Consider the following 17,542-nt stretch of genomic DNA (forward strand, 5'->3'; position numbering starts at 1 on the left):
TGATCTGGTCTCTCCGGGTCCAAAAAGGTTTCAGTTCTGGTTGTGATAGTGCTTTGCTTTCCCCCTTCACCACCAGCTGTTTCAGTGTTGCCAGGACCACATCTTTCTGCATCCAAACTCTGCTATTGTCAGCTGTGACTGGAAGTGTGTCCAGAAAATTTAAAACCATTACAGACTCATCCAGTGGTGATACCACTTGTGGTGTATCTGCCAGTGCACGGTGACTCAATGCATCTACATCTACTACTGGCCTCCTGGACAGTGTTCCAACTTGTAATTACGCACTTAGTATAATAACCCACTGCTAAATTCGGCCTGAAGCTATGGGCAGCACTGCCTTGTCCTCTTTAATTAGACCCAGCAGGGGTTTGTGGTCTGTTATGACAATAAATTTATGTCCATAAATGTATTGGCAGAACCTCCAGTCTCCAACCATGACAGCCAAATCTTCCTTCTCGATCTGGGTGTATTTATCCTCTGCATTAGCAAAAGTCCTGGATGCATACGTTGTTGTGCATTCCTCTTCACTGGGCCATCTATGAGCTTACACTACCCTGATGCCTTACGGGGAGACATTGCATGTCAGTAACAGATCTCGCTTGGGATCTCGCTTAGAGGATGATTGCTGTTTCTTCACTTCCCTGAAACCTATGGCTTTCCAAGGCTGACCCTGGTCTAGGAGTTGATGTAAACGTGCCAGGATGGGTGTGCCTCTCAATCGGGCCACCCATGAGTCAGTACTACCCCGATGCCACCAAGGTATATTAATTGTGGCATATATTTAATATTGAATCTTCATCTAGCTGCAATTGTAAGTGCACATGGCTCATGTCCAGCTCGTGAAGGCCAGCACCCCCACCCTGACTAGCTTTGTGTATAAATCCTCTAAGTAAGGGATGGGGTATTGAACCAGTTGCGAAAAACAGTTTACCATTTGTTTAAAATCCCCACAAAGGCAAACCAACATTCAGGTTTCACAATCGGTATGACCGATGCTGCCCATTCCACAAACTGGACTGGGGTTTGATGATTCCTTCACTTTCCAGCCTCCTGATTTCTGCCTCTACTTTTGCTCGAAAGGCAAATAGTACTGGGACAGGCCTGGTAGAATCATGGAATTGCTTCCAGGTCACCATGTAAAGGTGGCCCTAGAACTCTGTGGGAAGCTCGAGAAGTGATTGCAGGGTCCCTTGCTGAGATATTTTTATCATCGATAGTCACAGGTGAGGTGCCGGAAGACTGGAGGTTGCCTAACGTGGTGCCACTGTTTAGGAAGGGTGGGAAGGACAAGCCAGGGAACTATAGACCAGTGAGCCTGACCTCAGTGGTGAGCACGTTGTTGAAGGGAATCATGAGGGACAGGATGTACATGTATTTGGAAAGGCAAGGACTGATTAGGGATAGTCAACATGGCATTGTGCATGGGAAATCATGTCTCACAATCTCGATTGAGTTTTTTGAAGAATTAACAAAGAGGATTGATGAGGGCAGATCGGTGCACGTGATCTATATAGACTTCAGTAAGGCGTTCGACAAGGTTCCTCATGGGAGATTGGTTAGCAAGGTTAGGTCTCATGGAATACAGGGGAACTCGCCATTTGGATACAGAACTGGCTCAAAGGTAGAAGACAGAGGGTGGTCGTGGAGGGTTGTTTTACAGAATGGAAGCCTGTGACCAGCGGAGTGCCATAAGGATCGGTGCTGGGACCACTACTTTTCATCATTTCTCTAAATGATTTGGATATGAGCATAAGAGGTACAGTTAGTAAATTTGCAGATGACATCAAAATTAGAGGTGTAGTGGACAGCGAAGAAAGTTGCTGAAAATGTGTTGCTGGAAAAGCGCAGCAGGTCAGGCAGCATCCAAGGAACAGGAGAATCGACGTTTCGGGCATAAGCCCTTCTTCAGGCTTATGCCCGAAACGTCGATTCTCCTGTTCCTTGGATGCTGCCTGACCTGCTGCCCTTTTCCAGCAACACATTTTCAGCTCTGATCTCCAGCATCTGCAGCCCTCACTTTCTCAGCGAAGAAAGTTGCCTCAGATTACAATGGGATCTTGGTCAAATGGGCCAATGGACTGAGAAGTGGCAGATGGAGTTTAATTTAGATAAATATGAGGTGCTGCATTTTTGGGAACGCAAATCTTAGCAGGACTTATACACTTAATGGTAAGGTCCTAGGGAGTGTTGCTGAACAAAGAGACCTTGGAGTGCAGGTTCATAGCTCCTTGAAAGTGGAGTCACAGGTAGATAGAATAGTGAAGAAGGCGTTTGGTATGCTTTCCTTTATTGGTCAGAGTATTGATTACAAGAGCTGGGAGGTCATGTTGCGGCCGTACAGGACATTGGCTAAACCACGGTTGGAATATTATGTGCAATTCTGGTCTCCTCCCTATCGGAAAGATGTTGTGAAATTTGAAAGGGTTTAGACAAAATGTACAAGGATGTTGCCAGGTTTGGAGGATTTGAGCTACAGGGAGAGGTTGAAAAGGCTGGGGCTGTTTTCCCTGGAGTGCCAGAGACTGAGGGGTGACCTAATAGAGGTTTATAAAATCATGAGGGGCATGGATAAAATGAATGAACAAAGTCTTTTCCCTGGGGTCAGGGAGTCCAGAACTAGAGGGCATAGGTTTAGGGAGAGACGGGCAAGATATAAAAGAGACATAAGGGGAAACGTTTTCACGTAGAGGGTGGTACATGTATGGAATGAGCTGCCAGAAGAAGTGGTGGAGGCTGGTACAATTGCAACATTGAAAAGGCATCTGGATGGGTATATGAATAGGAAGCATTTGGAGGGATATGGACCAGGTGCTGGCAGGTAAGTCTAGATTGGGTTGGGATATCTGGTTGGCATGGACAAGTTGGACCAAAGGGTCTGTTTCTGTGCTGTACATCTTTATGACTCTATGAGTCTAATGAGGACTTCACACAGGTAGCCACTTTCCAATTGAAAAATGGTGAGCCAATCAAAGTGAACCTTTCTCAATCAATTTCATCCCATCAGTGTTGGGCCTGAGCCTTTTACTACAATCATTGGGAACTGAACCAGCTTCTGCCCATAAGAATCTGGAACCAAAGGGTTGTATCCTTAAATTGTAGAGGTTCCCCTGTTTAGGCTCTCAGTCTAGCAGAGGTCTTACATAAACTTAAGGGTTGGAGTCCAGAACAAATATTGTTGAAGACTGGTTCTGCAATCACTGAAACAGCCGCACTGGTGTTGACCTCCATTAGAACTGGGTGACCATTTAATCAAACGTTTATTTTGTTTGGTTCTGATTTGGATGTTGCTAAGCAATTTAACTGTTCCAAACCAGGAGTAGGTAGATTTTCTAGGGGGGTGGATACTGGCCTATGAGTTCTTTGGCTCAGTTTAGGTCTAGTGGGACTACTTTGCTATCTATCTTCTGGATACTGGCCTATGAGTTCTTTGGCTCAGTTTAGGTCTCGTGGGACTACTTTGCTATCTATCTTCTGGATACTGGCCTATGAGTTCTTTGGCTCAGTTTAGGTCTAGTGGGACTCCTTTGCTATCTCGTGTCTGGCAGCAACTACGATCGCTTGCTCCTGAAGAAAATATTAACGGTTTGGCTGAGGCTTGACTTTGTGCTGGAAGTTTTCTGTGGGCTGACCTAGAGTTTGTCTGATCAGGATGTGTCCTGAATGAGGCAATGAAATTGCCTTCACTCAAGTAGTGTTCCCCAACCTCAGTCAATCTGGCGAGGGTGTCCGCTTCCATCGGACCATCCTGCAAGTTATATGCTCCACGTGCTGCATTTTACAATGATAAAGCCAATTCTGGGGCCTGTTTGAAGTCCAGTTGGGCTTCAGATAGCAGGTGCCTTTGCACATCATTAATCCCATATACCAACCAATCTCTCAGTATCTCATTAAGAATAAAACCAAAGTCACAGGTCTCTCCCAGTCTTCTTAACCTAGTCAAATGTCTCAGTACGGATTCCCCTGTTTCTCAAATTGCCGAGTAAAATTAGCATTTCAGAATTACAGGAGGTTTGGAGTCAAAATATTCCTTAACAAAATCCATTAGGTTTTAGCATTGTTGCCTCCTAAATTAGGCTCCTAATAACTGAAAAAGCTGCAAGTCCACAAGCTGTCAGGAAAATTACTTATTGCTTTTCATCTGCCCCAATGTCATTTACCCAGAACAAAAAATACATTCTTTCCACCTATTGGGCCCAGTCTTTGATGGCAGGATCAAACAGGTCAAGCTTCCCAAATAATAGAATGACGCCAGAAATGCTTACCTCAACTCAAAGCAGACTGTGTTGAGCATGTTTCTTCAGGTATGTGCATTACTCTTGTCGCCACTGAAATAACTCTACGGAGGCCAGCATCCTGCCAACATGTCACCCTTTATTAACACGTGCAAAGTCCTCGACACCAGTCCAGTTTCCTCAGAACCAGTTCACAGAGTGTCAGATTGTCTGAACACTCCTTTTTTGTGTGTGTCAGCCAGGGCTCCCTGATTGGACCAGATTAACAGCCCCAGTCAGGGAATTTGTATTCTATGCAGTCCACCCATCTGACCTCATTACAATCACCACATTGAGGGTCATGGATTTAGAAAGTGCTGCCTTAAGGAGTCTTGGTGAGTTTATGGAGTGCATGTCGTGAGTAGTACAGACTGCTGTCATTGATTGTTGGTATTGAAAGGTGTGAATGTTGAAAGTGTTGGATGGCGTACCAATCAAGTGCTTCATCTTGGATGGTGTTAGGTTTCTTGAGTGTTGTTGGAGCTGAACTCATCCAGGCAAATGGGGAGTATTCCATCACACTCCTGACCTGTGCCTTGTAAGTGTCGGACAGACTTTGGGGAATCAAAAAGTCACTCACCTCCTAGCGTCAAAATTGCTCTTTGTTGCCACAAACTGGCACTTACTGTATGAAACAGTGAGCAAAGTGCCATGGCATTACAGCACCTGTGAGCATGTATCGCAGCATTAATCAGCACCTTCAGATAAAGAGGGAAGAACGTGGGGCAAACGTTCTGTGAAAACGTAGAAGTGAGTGTTGAGTTTGTACACAAGTGTGAAACACAGGCATCCAGTACCTAAGGAAAATAAACACAAAGAGTAGAATAGTTGTTCACAGATTGTGCCAATACAATGCAGTAATTAGACTCTCTAAACTCAGTCGTCAACAGGAAATGAGCAGTAGGGCTCTGCACATTTAAAATCCAATGCTGCACATTGAGTTTCTATGGAAACGTAACACACTCTTTTACAGAGTGTTTAATTTCTTACAGACGGCAGAGAGAGTCTGCTCATTTATGTTAGCGCTTCTTAATGGTCAAAATGATTGACCTTTGAGAAGGTATGCTAAGAATCTGTGTTAATGTGACCATTATTCCTTTAATAAATTATAAACTAATTATGGTAGTGACAAATACAATTGATCTCATAGAAAAGCTGAAGTATATGTGATTAATGAAGCAATGGCTGTACACAACATTGGTGAGGCCACTTTTAGAATACCGTCTCCAATTCTGGTCACCCTTCTATAGGAAAAATGTTGTTAAACTTGAGAGGGTGCAGAAAAGATTTACACAGATGTTGCCAGGACTGGAGGTGTTTTGTTATAGGGAGAGGCTGAATAGGCTGGGGCTACTTTCCCTGGAGTGTTGGAGGCTGTGGTGACTTTATAGAGGTTTATAAAATCATGAGGGGCATGGATAGGGTGAAAAGCCAAGGTCTTTATCCCCAGGGTAGGGGAATCTAAAACTAAAAGGCATAGGTTAAGGTGAGAGGGGAAATATTTAATAAGGACGTGAGGAGTTACTTTTTCACACAGAGGGTGGTGTGTGTACGAAATGAGCTGCCTGAGGAAGTGGTAGAGGCTGGTACAACATTTAAAAGGTCAGAAGTCACACGGTGCCAGGTTATAGTCCAACAGGTTTATTTCAAGTCACAAGCTTTCGGAGCGCTGCTCCTTCATCAATCCAACACCAGCAACTCCACATCATGGCTACCAACATTTCATAAGTTCATAAGATATAGGAGCAGAATTAGGCCGTTTGGTCCATCGGGTCTACTCCGCCATTCGATCATGGCTGAAATGCTGCTCACCCCCATTTCCCTGCCTTCTCTCCATATCCCTTCAACCCATGACCAATTAAAAATCTGTCTAACTCCTCCTTAAATTTGCTCACTGTCCCAGCATCCACTGCACTTTGGGGTAGCAAATTTCATAGATTCACAATCTATGGGAGAAGTAATTTCTCCTCGAATCTGTTTTAGATTTGCTTATCCTAAGACTGTGACCTCTCATCCTAGAATGCCTCACAAGAGGAAGCATCCTCAAATGCCTCAATTTGATCTCCCCTCATTCTTCTGAATTCTGGAGAGGCCTAAACTGTTCAATCTCTCTTCACACGACATTTGGATGGGTATATGACTATGAAGTGTTCAGAGTTGGACTGAAGGGTCTGTTTCCATGCTGCATGACTCTATGACTCCATGGATGTGTGAGTGCAAGATTGGTTGAGGTACATAAAGCAGAGAGTAGTGATGAATAGTTGTTTCTCAGACTGAAGGAGGACTTATAATAGTGTTCTCCAGTGGTCACAGGACCACAATTCTTTTTAATATATATGAATGCTCTGGGTTTGGGAAGAGTCATTTCAAAGGTTTTAAATAAAGTGACATTTGGAAATATAATAAACCACATGGAGAACAGTAGCAGCCTACAGGAGAACACGGGAGAAAAGGTAGGGATTGAGATTTCTAGCAGAGAAGGTGAATGATGTATTTTGTGAAGAAAGTGAGGTCTGCAGATGCTGGAGATCAGAGCTGAAAATGTGTTGCTGGAAAAGCGCAGCAGGTCAGGCAGCATCCAGGGAACAGGAGAATCGACGTTTCGGGCATTAGCAACACATTTTCAGATGTATTTTGTGAGGAATGTAAACTAAATGGAACAAGTTTAAAGGCATGTAGGGAGAGAGGTAGAGAGGCAGAGGAGTGAGAAATAAGGTTAACATGCACCAATCTTTGAAGGTGGTAAGACAATTGCGTAAATCTGTTATATTAGCATTTATGATTGTGATATTTATATTTGCCATCAGGCTAGATTCCCCACCCTCCTCTAGGTTATCTCTCCACGCTTCAGGCTCTCTGCCTTTATTCCTGATGAAGGGCTTTTGCTGCCTGAACTGCTGTGCTCTTCCAGCACCACTAATCCAGAATATAGATTCTTCATGCATCTATCCAAGTTGGTGGTGAGGCAAAAGGGCAAGGAAACTTAACAATTATGTTAACAACCAGCCTGCTAATCCATGTCTCTTGGCAGTGCCACCTTGGCTCTACTTAAGGAAATGGCCTCCAGCTGGTGCTCGCCTCCTCTGGTCCAAAATACAGGGCTAGGCTTTTGCCATAAGGTCATAACTGATCTCAGAGTACAGGGCATAGAAAGGAAAATAACAGGGGTTGGAGGGTTTGAGCTATAGGAGAAGCTAAATGGGTGGCACGGTGGCAGAGTGGTTAGCACTGCTGCCTCACAGCTCCAGAGACCTGGGTTCAATTCCCGCCTCAGGCGACTGACTGTGTGGAGTTTGCACATTCTCCCCGTATCTGCGTGGGTTTCCTCCGGGTGCTCCGGTTTCCTCCCACAGTCCAAAGATGTGCAGGTCAGGTGAATTGGCCATGCTAAATTGCCCGTAGTGTTAGGTAAAGGGTAAATGTAGCGGGTATGGGTGGGTTGCGCTTCGGTGGGTCGGTGTGGACTTGTTGGGCCGAAGGGCCTGTTTCCACACTGTAAGTAATCTAATCTAATCTAATCTAAATAGACTGGGGCTATTTTGCCTGGAGACTGAGGGGTGATCTTATAGAGGTTTATAAGATCATGAGGGGCATGGATAGGGTGAATACTCAAGGTCTTTTTCCCAGGATAGGGGAGTCCAAAACTAGAGGGCATAAGTTTAAGGTGCAAAGGGAAAGATTTAAAAGGGACCTGACGAACAACTTTTTCACACAGAGAGTGGTGTGTGGATGGAATGAGCTGCCAGAGGAAGTGGTGAAGGCTGGTACAGTTGCAACATTTAAAAGGCATCTGGATGGGTACATGAAAAGGAAGGGTTTGGAGGGATATGGGCCGAGTGCTGGCAAATGGGACTAGATTAATTTAGGATATCAGGTCAGTAGGCCGAGTTGGACTGAAGGGTCTATTTCTATGCTCTATAACTTAATGAATGAAAGTAAATGATTATTACAATTCTCCTGATCTTCCATCTACCAACTCAAATGAACAGAAAAGTTGGAATGGCTTCATGATGGATACATGACCTTTTCTAGCTAATTATCCTTTGAATGCAGATGAAATAACACAAATGTCAACTCGGACAGTGTCAATCCATGAGAAATCCTGTAGCGAAAAGCTGGAATCAAGCGGACAGATTACCAACATTGTTTTATGTTGGGTGAGTTATAAGACTCTTGACACTTAAAGTAATTTATTTCCCTGGCAACTACAGCTGTAGAAAATTAGAAAGATATAAAATAGAAGAACAAAAAACACACATCAGATTATCTGTTGGATTAGTGTAAACATATGGCATGGTCAGATTGTGGTAAATGATGCTTGAGACAGGAATTTGATGATGAATATTATTATGTATAATAAAACAACACAAATTCAGAAAAGAAACAAATCTGTGGTAAATGTGTTACATTGGTTCTTTTTTTAATTATTCATTTGTGGTTTGTGGCGTCGCTGGCTGGGTCCAACATTTATTGTCCATCCCTAATTGCCCTTGAGAAGGTGGTAGGGAGCTGTCTTCTTGAACCACTGCAGTCCACGAGCTGTGAGCTCACCCTGAACGCAATTAGGGAGGGAATTCTAGGATTTTGATTCAGCGACAGTGAAGCAAGTTAAGATGGTGAGTGGCTTGGAGGGGAACTTGCAAAGAGTGATGTTGCCATGAATCTGCTGCCCTTGTCCTTCCAAATAGAAGAGGTCATAGGTTTCGAAGATGCTGACTCAGGATCTTTGATATATGTCTATAGTGCATCTCTTAGATGGTACACATTTCTGCTACTGATACAGTGCCAATCACACGGGCTGTTTTGTCCTGGATGGGGTCAAGTTTTTGAGTGTTGGGGTTGCATACACCCAGGCAAGTCACACTCCTGACATGTATCTTGTAGATGTTGGACAGATTTTGGGAGCCAGGAGGTGAGTTGCTCACAACAGTATTCCTAGCCTCTCACCTACCCTCGTAGCCACTGTTTATGTGATGAGTCCAGTTCAGTTTTTGGTCAATAGCATGTTGACAGTGGGGGACTCAGCGATGGTAACACCATTGAATGTCAAGCGAAGGTGATTAGGTTGTTTCTTATTGGTGATGGTCATAGCCTGACATTTGTGTGCCCCCAATGTAACTTGTCATTTGTCAGCCCAAGCCTGGATATTGCCCAGATTTTGTTGCATTTGAACATGGACTGCTTCAGTATCTGAGGAGATGTGAATGGTGCTGAACATTCTGCAATCATCAGCAAAGATCTCTACTTCTGACCTTATGATGGAGGGAAGGTAATTGACAAAGCAGCTGATGATGGATGGGTCTAGGATACTGCCCTGTGGAACTCCTGCAGAGATATACTGGAACTGAGATGACTGACCTCCAACAACCACAAACATCCTCATATATACCAGGTATAACTCCAACCAGTGGAAGTTCTGCCCTAATACCCATTGATTCCAGTTTTGCTAGGGCTCCTTGATGTCACACTCAGTTGAATGCAGCCTTGATGTCAAGGGCAGTCACTCTCTCCTCACCTCTGGATTTCAGCTCTTTTGTCCATGTTTGAACCAAGGCTGTAATGAGGTCAGGAGCTGAGTGGTTCAGGTGGAACCCAAACTGGGTGTCACTGAGCAGGTTATTGCTGAGCGGGTGCTACTTGATAGCAATGTTGATGACACTTTCCATCACTTTACTGATGATTGAGAGCAGATTGATGGGGTGATAATTAGTCGGGTTGGATTTGTCCTTTTTTTTGTGTACAAGGGCATACCTAGGCAATTTTCCAGATTGTTAGGTCGATACCAGTTTTGTAACTGTACTGAAACAGCTTGGCTACAGAAGCAGCAAGTTCTGAAGCACAAGTCTTTCATTACTACTGCCAGAATGTTGTCAGGGCCCATTCCTTTCCAGTATCCAGTGCCTCTGACTGGTTCTTGATCTCACATGGAGTGGATTGAATTGGCTGAAGACTGGTGTCTGTGATGCTGGGGACCACTGGAGGAGGCTAAGATGGATCATCCACTGGGCACTTCTAGCTGAAGATTGCTGTGAATGCTTCAGCCTTATCTTTTGCATCGATGTACTGGGCACTTGCATCATTGAGGAGGGGAGATATTTGTGGAGCTTCCTCCTCCAGTGAGTTGTTTAATTGTCCACCACCATTCTCTACTGGATGTGGCATGACTGCAGAGCTTAGATCTGATCTGTTGGTTATGGGATCACTTAGCTCTGTGTATCACTTGCTGTTTATGCAGTTTGGTACACAAGTAGCTCTGTTCACTAACTTTACCGGGTTGATACCTCAGTTTTTTTAGGTATGCCTGGTGTTGCTCCTAGCATGCCCTCCTGCACTCTCCATTAAACCAGGGTTGACCCCCTGGCTCGATGGTAATGGTTGAGTGGGGCATATGCCGGGCTATGAGATGGCAGCTTGTGCTGGAGTACAATTCTGCTGCTGTGGATGGCCCACAATGCCTTATGGATGCTCAGGTTTGAGTTGCTAGATCTGTTTGATGTCTGTCCCATTTAGCACGGTGATAGTGCCCCACAACACTATTCTCAATTTGAGGGCAGGACTTTGTCTCCACAAGGATCAAGATTAGAGTGGTGCTGGAAAATCACAGCAGGTCAGGCAGCATCCGAGGAGCAGGAAAATCAATGTTTCGGGCAGGAGCCCTTCATCAGGATTCCTCTCCACAAGGACTGTGCAGTGGTCACTCTTACTGATACTGTCATAGACAGATGCATCTGCATATGGCAGATTGGTAAGGATAAGGTCAAGTGTGTTTTTATCTCTTGTTGGTTCCCTCACCACCTGCTCCAGACCCAGCTATGTCCTTTAGGACCTGACCAGCTCGATCAGTAATACTGCTGCTGAGCCACTCTTAGTGGTGGATATTGAAATCCTCTACCCAGAGTACATTTTGTGTCCTTTTGCCATCTCAGTGCTTCGTCCAAGTGTTGTTCAACATGGCAGAGTACAGAGTCATTAGCTGAGGGAGCATGGTACATGATAATCAGCAGGCAGTTTCCTTGAAGCCATGAGACATCATGGGGTCCAGTGGACTCACAGGGCAATTCCCTTTCCACTGTGTACCACTGTGCCACAACCTCTGCTGGCTCTGTCCTGCCATATGACAAGACATAATAGGGGTTGGTGATGGTGGTGTCTGGGACATTGTAAGGTATGTTTCGTCTGTGAGACAGCTCTCCCAGTGTTGGCACTAGCCCCCAGATGTTAGTAAGGAGGACTTTGTAAGGTTGACTTGGTGCCAAGGTTGATGGCAGGTGGTCCATCCAATTTCATTTCTTTGAGACTTCGTAGTCATTGGTACAACTGAGAGGTTTGCTAGGCCATTTCAAAGGGTAGTTGAGAGTCAACAACATTGCTGTGGATCTGCAGTCACACGTAGGCCAGACAAATGAAGATGGAAGATTTTACTCTCTGAAGGTCATGAGTGAATCAGATGGGTTTTTTTCCAAAAATCAATTCATGGTCATCAATAGATTCTTAATTTCAGATATTTTTATTGAATTCAAATTACACCATGGTGGGACATGAACCCAAGTCCACAGAACATTAAGGTGTTCATTTCAGATCTATTGAGACAGACACATGAATGAGCAGGAGCAGAGGGATACGGATCCTTAGAAAATAGGCAACAGGTTTAGATAGAGGATCTGGATCAGCGCAGGCTTGGAGGGCCGTAGGGCCTGTCCCTGTGCTGTAATTTTCTTTGTTCTTTGTACTAGTGGAATTTCCAGATTAATAGTCTAGTGATTAATGGTCTACCACTAGACCGTTGCCTACCCAATTCATGAATATTTAATTTGTTTGAGTTCGGAGAAAAAATGGAAAGAGTACTTTGTAAATGGTGTTTCCATGAACTAAGCACAGCACTTACAAACTACAGTAAGCAGTGTGATTCCTAAATTTTGTTATCTCACCAAAGCAGGTATTTTTGAATATTTTCTGGCAATACTTCTATCTATCAGTACTATTCTTTCATACAGAATAAATGTTATTTTCCCTTTGATTTAGATTTTTAAATTTTTATTGTATGTGTACTCAAGGACAAAAGTACAGGAGTACAGTGGAAAGTGTACAATGTTGCCATACAAGGTGCCGTTAGAAAGAAAGAACAAAGTTAAATGTAAAATAAAGAAATAAAGCTAAAAGTCAAACATTTCTTTGGATTTTCTTGTGAATTGTCCTGCTTAGAGGAAGACCAAATGCTTCAACAAAATGCATTGTTTCTTAGCAACGCTCATTTACAAATAATTTCAAACCTATAAATATCAATGGGCCTGAACTAATGTCAATTCTGCTGCTTGTTACGTACAGAGAAACTTAAGAGCAATGGATAAGGGTCCACAGGGGGTTAAAAAAAGTCAAACAAGCTATCAATAGTTAGCTCAAGAAATCATGACACATTTAGGAAGAACAATTGAGCCCTACTGTCCCACAAGTCATCGCTAATGTGTAAGCACCCACTCAAACCACCAAGCTGATTAATTTGCTTAACTGATTTCTATTCAGGTCAAAGCTACTTCACATCAGGTTTCATTACTAGGAAAATAAATCGATTTAGATTAGATTACATTACAGTGTGGAAACAGGCCCTTCGGCCCAACAAGTCCACACCGACCCGCCGAAGCGCAACCCACCCATACCCCTACATTTACCCCTTACCTAACACTACGGGCAATTTAGCATGGCCAATTCACCTGACCTGCACATCTTTGGACTGTGGGAGGAAACCGGAGCACCCGGAGGAAACCCACGCAGACACGGGGAGAATGTGCAAACTCCACACAGTCAGTCGCCTGAGGCGGGAAATGAACCCGGGTCTCTGGCGCTGTGAGGCAGCAGTGCTAACCACTGTGCCACCGTGCCGCCCATTTTAAAGAAACTTGTTCTTTAACAAATGAGGCAATGTTTAGTAATTTATTAATATGTATATAATAAACTATACTCCTTTAAACCTCAGACACATACCTTCACCCATGAATGGAACAGACAAAGCAGATGGTTTGACAAAACTATTAGGGGCAAAAATATAAACATTGAAAATGATTTCTAAAAATCAAAAGTCCAGACCATTAGATAGGGAGTTATTACTCCCAGTTCTGTTGTTTTTAGCAATGATGATGTTGTCTGCGAAGTGATATTTGATCTTTGATTGAATTGTTGATCAGGTAGATCCAGCTCTTTTCTTATCTAGAATTATTTATTATTAGTCACTAGATATGTTTTCTTCTCACTTACACAGAGAACGGAGGGGTGGGGGGAGAGAGAGAGAGGGGGAGAGAGAAAGGGAGGGAGATTCTGCCTGTCTGCAGGCTTCTGGAGCTCTCTGGCAGCGCTGCAGTCACAGGTCTGTCTGTAACCAACCTGCCGCAGAGCCAATCTGACAGAAGTCACGGGACAGTTTTGTCAAGAATTATGGTGCCACTATGTCTCAGAACATATTCACCTCACTGGTCCAAAAAGTAACACCTCTTACAGAGCTAAAGCACATGCCACACAATCCCACTTGGTCTTTAAAATCCCCCTGGTACTTTTTTAGCTATATTGCCGAGTCCAACTTCCATTTTCCAGTCTGTTGTCCAAAAGGAAAAGTATGCAGTCCCTTACAATAGGAAATGTGAGGAGACTATTTGGCCCATCAGTGTGATCATGGCTGATCTTCTGCCTTAATGTTATTTGTCGGTACTGTTCCCATATCGCTTGATCCATTAGAGTCTAGAAATCTATTGATCTTAGTCTTGAATATACACATTGACTGAGCCTCCATAGCTCTCTGGCATTGAGAAGTCTAAAGGTTCATGACCCTGTATGGAGAAAGTTCTCTTCATCTCAGACCCTCTTATTCTGAAACTGTGTCTCATGCTTCTAAAACCCCACCATTCCATCCCTAGATAGCGGAAACATCTTTCCTGCATTTACTCTGACAATCTCTCCAAGAATTATACATGGTTCAAGTCACAAATGAGATGAAAAGCCTACTGGTTAAAAGCATGGGCTTTAGAAAATATTCGGGAAAAGTTTTGCCCTGATAGCAGAATATATTAATATCAAAATAAATATAATTCACACACCCAATAGAAGCATAACATTGCATCATCAAATCAAGTGTAATTGTAGCTTTCAAAGAGTCTAAAGACCACAGCTTAAAAATGCTTAATGTGACATCGCACTGTATTTTCCAAAAAGTAAATAATTAAAACTTGTCACTGAGATGAGGCAGGGTGAACTGAATTAATTTCACTGTCCTCCTCTCCTACATTAACACAGCTTGTTTGTTAAATGTTCTTTTCCTGTTTTTCTTTTTTGTTTAAAAATAGGCATTGGTATGTTTCCTCAAACGGTGTTTGTGAATTCCAATTTCACATGACCCACAGTAAATTATTTTGGATTGTAACAAAGTAAGATTTATTACTGCATTTAGAATTAAGGAGAAGGGGTTGTGACACATACTCACACACAGAAGCATCCAAGAAATATACTGTAGATGCTAGAGATTGGAAATAAAAACAGAAAGGGTTGGAGAAACTCAGCAGATCAGGCAGCATTTGTAGAGAGAGGATGAAACAGTCAGTTTTTGGAGTTCAATGATTCAAATTTGTTGATCTAGAAATGTTAACTTTGCTTCTTTCTCTGCAGATGCTGCCAGAGTTGCTGAGTTTCTCCAGCATATCCTGGGTTTTATCTTATTGACAAGTCCCTTGTGCTGGGTTAGCTGGAATGTTTATAAAATGCAAGAAATGTCACATTACTGAAGGATGATGTAAGCCTTTGCCCTCTGGAAATTGCTGGCAATTTATAGAAAGTCATACAATCCCCTACGTGTGTGGAAGCAGGCCATTCCACCCATCAGATCCATACCAACCCTCCGAACAGCATCCCATTCAAACTCACCTCACTCCCTATCCCTATAACCCTGCACTTCCCATGACTGTACACCCACCTAACCTGTACATCCCTGGACACTACAGGGCAATTTAGCATAGCCTATCCACCTGACCTGCACATCTTTGGACTGCAGGAGGAAATTAGAGCAAACCCACACAGACAGTTGCCCGAGGATGGAATCAAACATAGGTTCCTGGCGCTGTGAGGCAAGAGCTAACCACTGAGCCATCATGCCACTCCTGTAGTCATTCTGTGTTCAAAAGCAGCCATGTTAAAATTCCAGTAATTTAATAGAATTGAAGGAAGAGTTTTTAAAAAATCAGCAAATTTATTTCTTGTCGTCTGGGCATTGCACTGTAGGTATTTATTGGGAATACATTCTTCTTCATGACTATCTCTCATGCCTTTTGTTTAATCTGTAACTTGATTTTTGGGTCGTTATGAACAGCCATTAAGAGCTATTTACATTATATGGGCTAGCAGCATAAATTAAGAATGTATCCATAAATTAGTAACAAAAATGCCTTTATAGGCTCTAACAAATCAAAACAAACAAGGCATTTATTCACAAGTGTTTATTTTTCTATAAAAAAGGAAATAAATCACCACATTGCGCCACAACATATTTGAATCCCCAAGTTGTTAATGCTCTGGGCTAGTCCACTTCCTCCAGTGTCAACCACACTAACACTTTTCCAAAAGTTATATCTTAATGAAATGCAGAAGGCTGGACAACTTCAAGATATGCAATGAGAGCATGAAAGGCGGTTTTAGATTAGATTAGATTAGATTACTTACAGTGTGGAAACAGGCCCTTCGGCCCAACAAGTCCACACCAACCCGTCGAAGCGCAACCCACCCATTCCCCCTTGTTCAGGGAGAAAGGAAATGAATTGTCTGTGATAAAGGTTATACCATGTTTACTATTCCATGCGTGCTTTGGCTGTCTGTAATGAATGTTAAAGTGGAAAAAAATGTGTATGGGTGAAGTATAAAAGCCTATGAAATGTAGAACACGTCAACACAGTGCCATTTCTCACAAGTGCACTGATGGAATCCAACACTTGACTGCCTCTCTGTGCCAACACAAAGACTGTTATTTCCACCTCTGCTGCGTTGTCAAACTCTACCCTTACCTCAGCTCCTCTGCTGTTAAAATCCTGCCTTTGTTTCCTCCAGATTTGACTATTGGCCAGTCTCTCATATTTCACCTTCCATAAACCTGAGGTCATCTGAGTTCTGAGGAAGAGTCACTCGACCTGAAACATTAAATGCTGATTTCTTTCCACAGGTTTTGCCGGACCTCTTGAACTTTTCCAGCAGTTTCTTTTTTTTTATTTGTGGTTATCTAGAACTCGGCTGCTCATGTCTTGTTTTGTACTGAGTCCTGTTCACCTTGTCACTCTTGTGCTCACTGACCCACATTGGCTTCCTGACAAACAAGAAGCCAATGCTCATCCTTTGTTTTGCCCTGCTCCTCCCTGTCTTTGTACCTTCCAGCCCTACAATCCTTCAAGATATCTACACTCCTCTAATTCTGGTCTCTCAAGCATCCTCAATGCCAATGACTCTCCTACTTATCACAGCTTTCTGCTGCCTGGGCTTCAAACTCTGGATTTCCCTCCTTTTCTACCTCTTTATACTCCTTGGGACTCCTTGCCCAAGCTTTTTGGCCATTTTTATTCATGTGAATTGATGAGTTTTTTGTTCTTTATACTTCTGTCATTCTATGACATCCAAGACAGTACACAAATAAAATTGCTGTTCTCGCTGCATATGACAACGGCAGTGAAGCAATGGAGCGATAAGGCATCTGACATACATATGGATATTAATGCAACAGTGTAGGTTAGATGGGCATCAGATTGTTTTCACAGGTCGGCGCAACATCGAGGGCTGAAGGGTCTGAACTGCGCTGTAATGTTCTATGTTCTAAGGCAGAGTGGGTTGTGGAGTGATGTATAAATCAGGGTATAGGTAACTATGTCACTGTGTTAATATTCACTGATCTCCTAAGGTTACTGAAGCATTTCCTGTACTGAGTTCAGTGCTGTTCACCTCTTCACCTTAACTTGAGAAAAGTCATATAGGGCACTGGAGAGGACACAGAGGAGATTCATTGGGTTGATTCCAGAGGTAAAAACAATGACTGCAGACGCTGGAAACCAGATTCTGGATTAGTGGTGCTGGAATAGCACAGCAGTTCAGGCAGCATCCAAGGAGCAGTAAAATCGACGTTTCGGGCAAAAGCCCTTCATCAGGAATACAGGCAAAGAGCCTGAAGCGTGGAGAGATAAGCTAGAGGAGGGTAGGGGTGGGGAGAAAGTAGCATAGAGTACAATAGGTGATTGGGGGAGGGGATGAAGGTGATAGGG

The 17,542-nt window shown here is 43.3% G+C and overlaps 1 long non-coding RNA gene across 1 annotated transcript in view; it reads right to left on the minus strand.

Annotated features, from left to right (window-relative positions):
• Positions 1-4,241: 4,241 nt before the first annotated feature.
• LOC122560378 overlaps positions 4,242-17,542 on the minus strand; it is a 16,033-nt gene continuing 2,732 nt past the window's right edge. Inside the window, exon 3 of the long non-coding RNA XR_006314727.1 lies at positions 4,242-5,068. This is a non-coding gene — a long non-coding RNA (uncharacterized LOC122560378). The remainder of the gene's footprint in view (positions 5,069-17,542) is intronic.

This window comes from Chiloscyllium plagiosum, chromosome 21, assembly GCF_004010195.1.
Source record: "Chiloscyllium plagiosum isolate BGI_BamShark_2017 chromosome 21, ASM401019v2, whole genome shotgun sequence".
In the NCBI taxonomy this organism is placed as follows: Eukaryota; Metazoa; Chordata; class Chondrichthyes; order Orectolobiformes; family Hemiscylliidae; genus Chiloscyllium; species Chiloscyllium plagiosum.